Source organism: Montipora capricornis, unplaced genomic scaffold (genome assembly GCF_036669925.1).
Source record: "Montipora capricornis isolate CH-2021 unplaced genomic scaffold, ASM3666992v2 scaffold_193, whole genome shotgun sequence".
NCBI classification, from domain to species: Eukaryota; Metazoa; Cnidaria; class Anthozoa; order Scleractinia; family Acroporidae; genus Montipora; species Montipora capricornis.
In genome coordinates, this window is record NW_027179951.1 from 2,720 (window position 1) to 10,000 (window position 7,281).

Sequence of the window (7,281 nt, forward strand, 5' to 3'; positions counted from 1 at the left end):
TCAAATTTGAAACGAAGTAGCATGTAGCAATACACGCAAGACAATCTTGTGTTGCATACTTTGAGGTTCCAAAAAACCTTAAAAAATTCCCTCTCATTTTCATTCATGGTAATGTTCATTCCTCAAACACCATTTACATTAGGTTAGTTGATTTTTATTTTCTTGGGAGCTTAACCCTTCAACTACACTGCGTTCCTGTGTTACGTAAAACAAAGGCCAGGATAGAGACTATTTTCTGTTTTCTTTCGACGACAAATACTTATTCACTAGGGAAAGAAAATTAATCTCCTGCCAAGATGAGGCATTAAAACTTGGCGCCAAGCTTTAAGTAAAAAAGGGCGCCAAGGTTTTCATGGGCCATTTGGTTAATATGGGTAAGTACCCTGATCTACTCAAATTCTCTTTTAGCTTGTAAGGTTAGCCAATAGCTAATATTTAGCTTTTGTGGTTTATTAATTATTTGTTGAAGGAGAGGATTATAAGCCATTAGTATCAATAAACGCGGCCAAATAGAAAAGCGGCCGCTTCAAAACACACGCTCAGCGGGCCGCAAAAGACGGACAAGCGGGCTGCTAATGCATTATCATCCCTAGGTTCCTGCTTCAACTTTGTGATATGCCTATGATTTATAGACCGCTTATACGCATTTTTTCGGTAATTTTAACTAAGTGTCACTGGACTGAGTTGATTCTTTAATAGCTTGTTCACTCAACATTGACATGATGAGTTTAAGTGACTTTGATTTCGTTATTCACTTAGTTTGTATTATTAAAACTCGCATTTCTGATATCATTTGGCCTTGTTTATTGATAATGAATGATAATGACGATGACTTTTTTTTCGGGAATATTGTCTTTATTTGCGCCCTTGTATTGTCATTTGCGGCGCAAATAAACAATATTCGCTCAACAAGTCCATGTTATTCCCTTATTATTGGATTAGGTTTTTGTGATATCCAGAATAATCGAGGGCGAGGTAGGGAACGCGACATGATTACCATTAGAAATCATGCACCGCGGTCATACATGACATGATTACACGTGACCTTGAATGTCCTTGACATGATTACTGTATAATCTGCAGTTATGACGTCACAGGCGCTGATTTCGAAAGTTCACTGTAAGCTTTCTGCCAATCATAAAAGAGATAGCGAGCTCAATGTATAAGAATCCATATTAGAGGTTCTTTACTTCATGAAAGCACTACAGGCACAACAGACACCGAATCTCATGAATGCTACTACAATAGTTCATGCAATGCAAAAAGTGTACAGTTGCACTGCGGGCTTAAGTAATTTTTAATGAATACTCAAATTCTATTAACTTTCTCCACAAGTGTCCAAAGAGGATATGGAAAAAGTCATCCAATTGCAATACACACAACAAAAAAAAACCGCGGATCCAAGCGGAAGAGGCACCTGACTGCAGGTGAGGCTCGGATGCTCTTTAAGTTCTTATACTTTCTTATACTGAATACTTCACTGTTTTTTCCTTGTTGTCATCATCGCTCTTGATTAGATAAAAACAAAAGAAATGTACTATTGCGTGTAAGGAAAACTTTGGTGAAATCATATGAAAATTTATCAGTTTGTTTGTACGGATGACTTTCATTGTGTTCTGCATATTTATGCACTGCTTGTTCACGTAAGTGGTACCCGAAAAAGTGCTTGTTACTCATCAAATACCTTTCAAGACCAGAGTGAACTAGAGAAATGACATTTGGAGCTGCCCTTAATTCAGTAATGTGTTAAAAAAAAAAAAAACATTGAAAACTTTTACTACCAAAATATATATTTAGGCAAGCCTACAAGCGTAGCTCCCCTGCTTGTTTATTCTTACTGGCTGTAGGATTAGTTCAAATAAAAGGCTTTGGAACTGTCCGCCTTTTGGTTTTTTTCCGGAAATTGCTTAATTAGGTCATTTTCTTCGCTGCCATAACTAGATGAATTTCACCGTTAATTTCACCTGAAAAACCGACTGATGCGCATGAATCACGAGAGGGATGAGGTGTGATATCGGTTTTTCCAGCGAAATCGACGGTTGAATTCACCATTTATGCAATTAATTTTTTCTTGAATGGCAAGAGTTGTGGCAAAGAAAACAAGCAAATCCTCACTGAGCAAGCGAACGAAAAAGGAAAGAAGCCATTTCAGCGTCGCCTGTCAAAAGCCAGCGAAAAGGAATCACTCTAAAATTAGAAATCACAGACCTACTATACCTCGTGATGTGAGAGATCGTACCTTATTTATTCCACTTTATCTCTGAAAATGGATCATTTACATTTTGATGTCCTTCATTGAAACACGCCAGCTTGGCTTAGAACCAGAATCGGCGAGAAAGGAAAAACTTCAAAACAAGATCTCCAACAAATTACCTGTACGTGCTCTAAACAAACTTCTGAAAACACAAGCTGGACTAAATTTTTCCTTACTTTTTGCGAGAACTCAGAGCGCTACCTGTGTAGAACACAAGTGCAAAATTTTCTTGTCACGGTCGAGCAACATCAAAACAATGAGGCAAGCGGACGTAAAAACTTCTTGATCGTCTCCGCATTTAATTTAAAGCCAAACAAACCATCCCCACCCCCACCGCAAAAGCTCGATTATTTCTGTCCCTAAAAGAGTACAGATGATTGTTATTTTAAGATTCAGTTAACAATAAAAATTTCGAGTTTCATTTCATTCCGAGGCAAGGACCCAACGACTAAACAACTTTTTAGAAATATGCATGCCCCCCCCCCACTGAAAATAACAACAAGCGGTTTAGTGTCCAAGAAAAGAATTTGTGGAGTAACTTCTTCGACCAACTTTAAGCTATTACTGGTGTACCGTTTTATCGTTCTCGTTTCTCTTTCTCTCCTTCTTTCGTTTCTGCTCTTCTGTCAGTAGGCCGTCCATGCATCTTGCAACCTAAGTAGATTTCAAAATTTAACATCTTAACACATACCAAAACTTCATATCATAGCAAAAAGCAGCCCAAACAACTTAAAAAATAACACTCAGCTTTAAGTTTATATCGCTCTCCAATGCTCTGACTTGAATAACTACGTAGCCACGCAAGGTTGGGTGGTGGGGCCTGACCACAGCTACGTATGTTTTAAACCCTGACTGAAACCAGCGAAAAATGCAAGAAAAATCTATTTTCCAAACCGTACCTGAACACGAAAAAGCATCGACTGTCAAGAGCTGTGCTGACGTAGCGTTGCTCTTGTAGCCGCGTCGAGCCACAAGAAAAGAGCGCGAAAATTAAGTCCTCGATCAGGTGTGTGTGTGTGTCCTGATGGCTTACGCCTGCGATCCACTCAACAACCAGTCCCTGGTCCCAGCGGTCAAACTTCAAAAAACCATCTGCCCTCGATAAGGTCTATCTTGAGCCCGCTATATTTCCACGTGATCCTGGTCAGCGGATACCTTGTTTTTGACAGGTGTCAATTGACCATAACATTGATGTCCAATATCAAAGATGTATTCTGTAAACGAGTTCGTGTCAAATGGAGTATTGCCTCCTTGATGAGCTCTAAACTTGAGCCCGTGATATGTTTACGTGTACTGGTCACATTGGCATACATGAAGGGGCGGACGGACGTCACGTACGTACGTAAGTACGTACGTACTTTGTACGTACGGACGTTCATGACGTCATGGCTTATACCACCAATTTATCTCACATCGATTGGTTACCACATTTTCTTAAGTATGGTTCTGCCGCGCGCGCGCGCCCTTCGGCGCGCGCGGAGCTCCGCTGATAAAGGGGAGCAAAACAGTTTAAAGGCAGAGGGCAAACAGAAAATAGAGCAGTGGATTGTGCAGCTACAATGGATCAAGCTGATCATCAACCCAAGAAACGATTTAAGATACTAAATTGAAGAAGACTTTGTTGACAACAGCAGTGAAAGTTATGACGAATCCAATTAGAGCTGAACAGGAAAAAGTTGGAAAATAATCTTAAACCTTGGGAAAAAGGCAAGTACATGATGTAAACAGTTACATTCAAAGAAAATCTGCTCTGGGAAATAGACACAGGGTCATATCCATAAACCTGGCCACCCCCCATTCAATTCTTGGATGGAAGCCGGACAATTTACATTTTGATGGTGCTTGATAAGCAAGAGTCTCCATAGCCAACCTTTAGAATAAGGGAAGTGTGAACTACCTGCAATTTCCAAAGGCTTAAGGATGAGTAAAGGGTTCAAATAAGAATGAACTGATTTGGCCACTTTACATCGGTGTAGTTTCCATCTAAGAGGTTAAGTTCAATGTAATTGTTGAGTTTTATTACATATACTTGCAGCCACTCTCCAACATACCTTCTCCTACAGCCACCAGAACTACTGGTCAAATGGAGAAAATCTACTTAATCTGGAGCGGGAAGGTACAACAAATCAAAGCATCACTGGCAAGCATGTAAAAAAAGAACTCTGGAACACCAGCCACCGTGCCAGCTGGGACCTGGTTCCCAAACAGTGTAAGTTCACTACTTATCACTTAATATTGCCTTCTTAGTTCAGCTTTTTATTTGCTTACAGTTTACAGCGAATATGCAATTCTCATGGACAATATACAAGGTCCCTTAGTCCCGGTGGTCTTGTGTAGACTCCATCTGGTTCACAACCTCATGAGAACAAGACTTGGACTCCTGCAGCTGTCCCGTAAGCCAGAAAATTGTAAGAGATGTTTGAATTATTTAATTTGTTTTCTGCCAAAAGATCCATACCCACCCCTTTGAAAATTCTAGTTTACCGCCCATTATGACCAATGCACCATTAAAACAGATCAGCCAAGAGATGCTTTGGGTCTGACAAAAATTCATTTGTGTACTTTGCTTTCCTTTCTTTTGAGACTCCCTACCCCACAGGTCTAGAATTTTGATTGTTCTTCCATACATTGGGTGGTTATTGGACAAATGATATAATTGTAATGATGTGAAACCTCTTTTGATTTTGATTTTAACTGCTAAATGACTATAATTACATGTACGTATATCCTTATATTTAACGATTTTCAAATATTCCCTTCATTCAATGAAAAAAAAGGAAAACTGGGTATGTCCACAAGATTATGTCATCATTTTAGTTGGAAACCATACCTAATATATAGCTGTACATTAAGTGCACAGAATTTGTCAAACAAATACTACCAGTATTTAACTTAAGATGCACACAAAGATTGGCTTCTTCAGGAAATGAAATGTTTAATTTTGATATTTTTGTTCAGTGTCATAATGGAATTACCCTCCTCAATGTGAAGGCACCACCTAAAGAGCCCCAGAATTGTGCGCTGCACCTTCTTGACAAGTTGTTCACCACACAAGAACTGTGTGAGGGGATGTTGTTCCAATCAAAAGGAGCTCTCAAGGCCCCTCTAGATGAGGCTAGAGTGTCAAAATGTTTGGTAATTTACTTTATACCTGACACAGACAGTTCCCGCTATAATTTTAAGTTATTCCCATCAATGATAGGTCATGAACATAATTCAAGAGTTTCAAGAATGGTATAATTCAACAGGATGGAAAGAAAATAAATCGACACGTAATACTACTGAATAAATGGACAATCAAACGCCTTTAGGCCATCAGCTATAGTTGTATTTTAATATTGATAAAAATAATGATATTAATTCATATTGCAGTCCTGCCTAAATTATATTAGGTTATGCTTACATCAGACCATTATTCAGCAAATAGATTCCATTTGGCAGAGCATGCATGTACTCAGCTGGATTAACACATGGACACGGTAAAAGCATGCAATCTTACCATGTTTTTCACATCCGCCACAGGTTATCAGTGTACACACACACACACTGACAAATGGACCTCGATTGATTTGCGTTTGGCATTGTTTGTTTTCTAGCGTTTTTCCCATCATGAAGTCATCTGTGGTAGCCACTGTTATGTGTAATAAAATTGATACCTATAATTGAACTAGGTAGCAGTATTTAATGTTGAGTAAATTAACTGGTCCATGTCTTTTTTGTTTTTGGGATATGTTGGTTATGATGATTTTGTTTCATTTTCCTAGATGTTCTCAATGCACAATACCAGCTGAGAAAATACAAAAGTACAGGCATGCCATAATCGATGCGTGCATCAAAAGTGCAGAAAGACGTGGCAAGGAAGGAAGCTGGCTCAGCATCGAAATGCACCAATGACAGTTTTTTTTTTTGTGTTTGGTGTATTTTTGACAACAGTGGACAATAAAGGGGCCTTTAAATTTTTAAGCCCACGTGTTTACTTTAAACAAAACATTTCACATTGTATTTGTCTTAATTCTGCAGTGGAATTTGTGCAATTTTAAACTTTCCCTCTACAAAAGAGATGCAGAGCAGTTTTGCAGTGCAGCCACTTGGTTAAGGGCATTTTTTAAGGTTTCAAAATTATAAATGCAATATATAACAAGATATTGCCCAAGGGATACAGCTTAGCTTCTCATTCTTGGATTTGGCTGATAGTGGAAACAATGCTTGTTATGACCGGGCCCATTGCATTTTAAGACCATTTGAAATGTTGTACTGTTTAGTTTCCAGATTTTAATAATGTGATCAGCATTTCAAATCCATTTAAGAGCTGTTTCACAACTGGAACTGATCGAGTTATATCAGAGAGCTTGATCAATAAAGATAACAGTGTATTAAGAAAACTAAGTGAAGTTGTGTGTGACATTAACTGCTTTATCTTGCAACTCTCACTTAAACCACCATGAATACAGGATTTGTTTACGCAATTAAGATTGACCATTAGTACATTCAATTCTGGACGTAAGATGTGAGAAGTCATTGAACTTCTCTCACTCCCCAGCTTGGATGTTGCTATCATATATATCATGCAAGATCATCCAAATTAAACTTTCCTGTAAGAACACCCAAGCACCTGCAAGTTTTGTTGTCAGGTTCTCCAAGCTGTATATCCTGAAAAGATCTTGCCAAGTTGAGACCACTGAAAGATCTTGCTAAGATCTTACCATGAAAGATCTTAATTGCAATCTTGCAAGGTCACTGAAAGGTCTTGTTAAGATTTTACTAAGATAGTAAAAAATCTTGCCAAGATCATTGTAAGATCTTGTCAAGATCTTACCAGGATCCTGCATGATTTTACAAAAATTTTGATCAGATCATTACCAAGATCTTGACAAGATCATTAAAAGATCTTGTCAAGATCTTAGCAAGATCTTAAAAATATCTTTCCAGATCAGTGAAAGATCTTGTCAAGATCTTACCAGGATCCTGCAGCTTCTTGCAGGATCTTGTCCAAGATCGACATGATCTTACCAAGGTCTTGCCAAGAT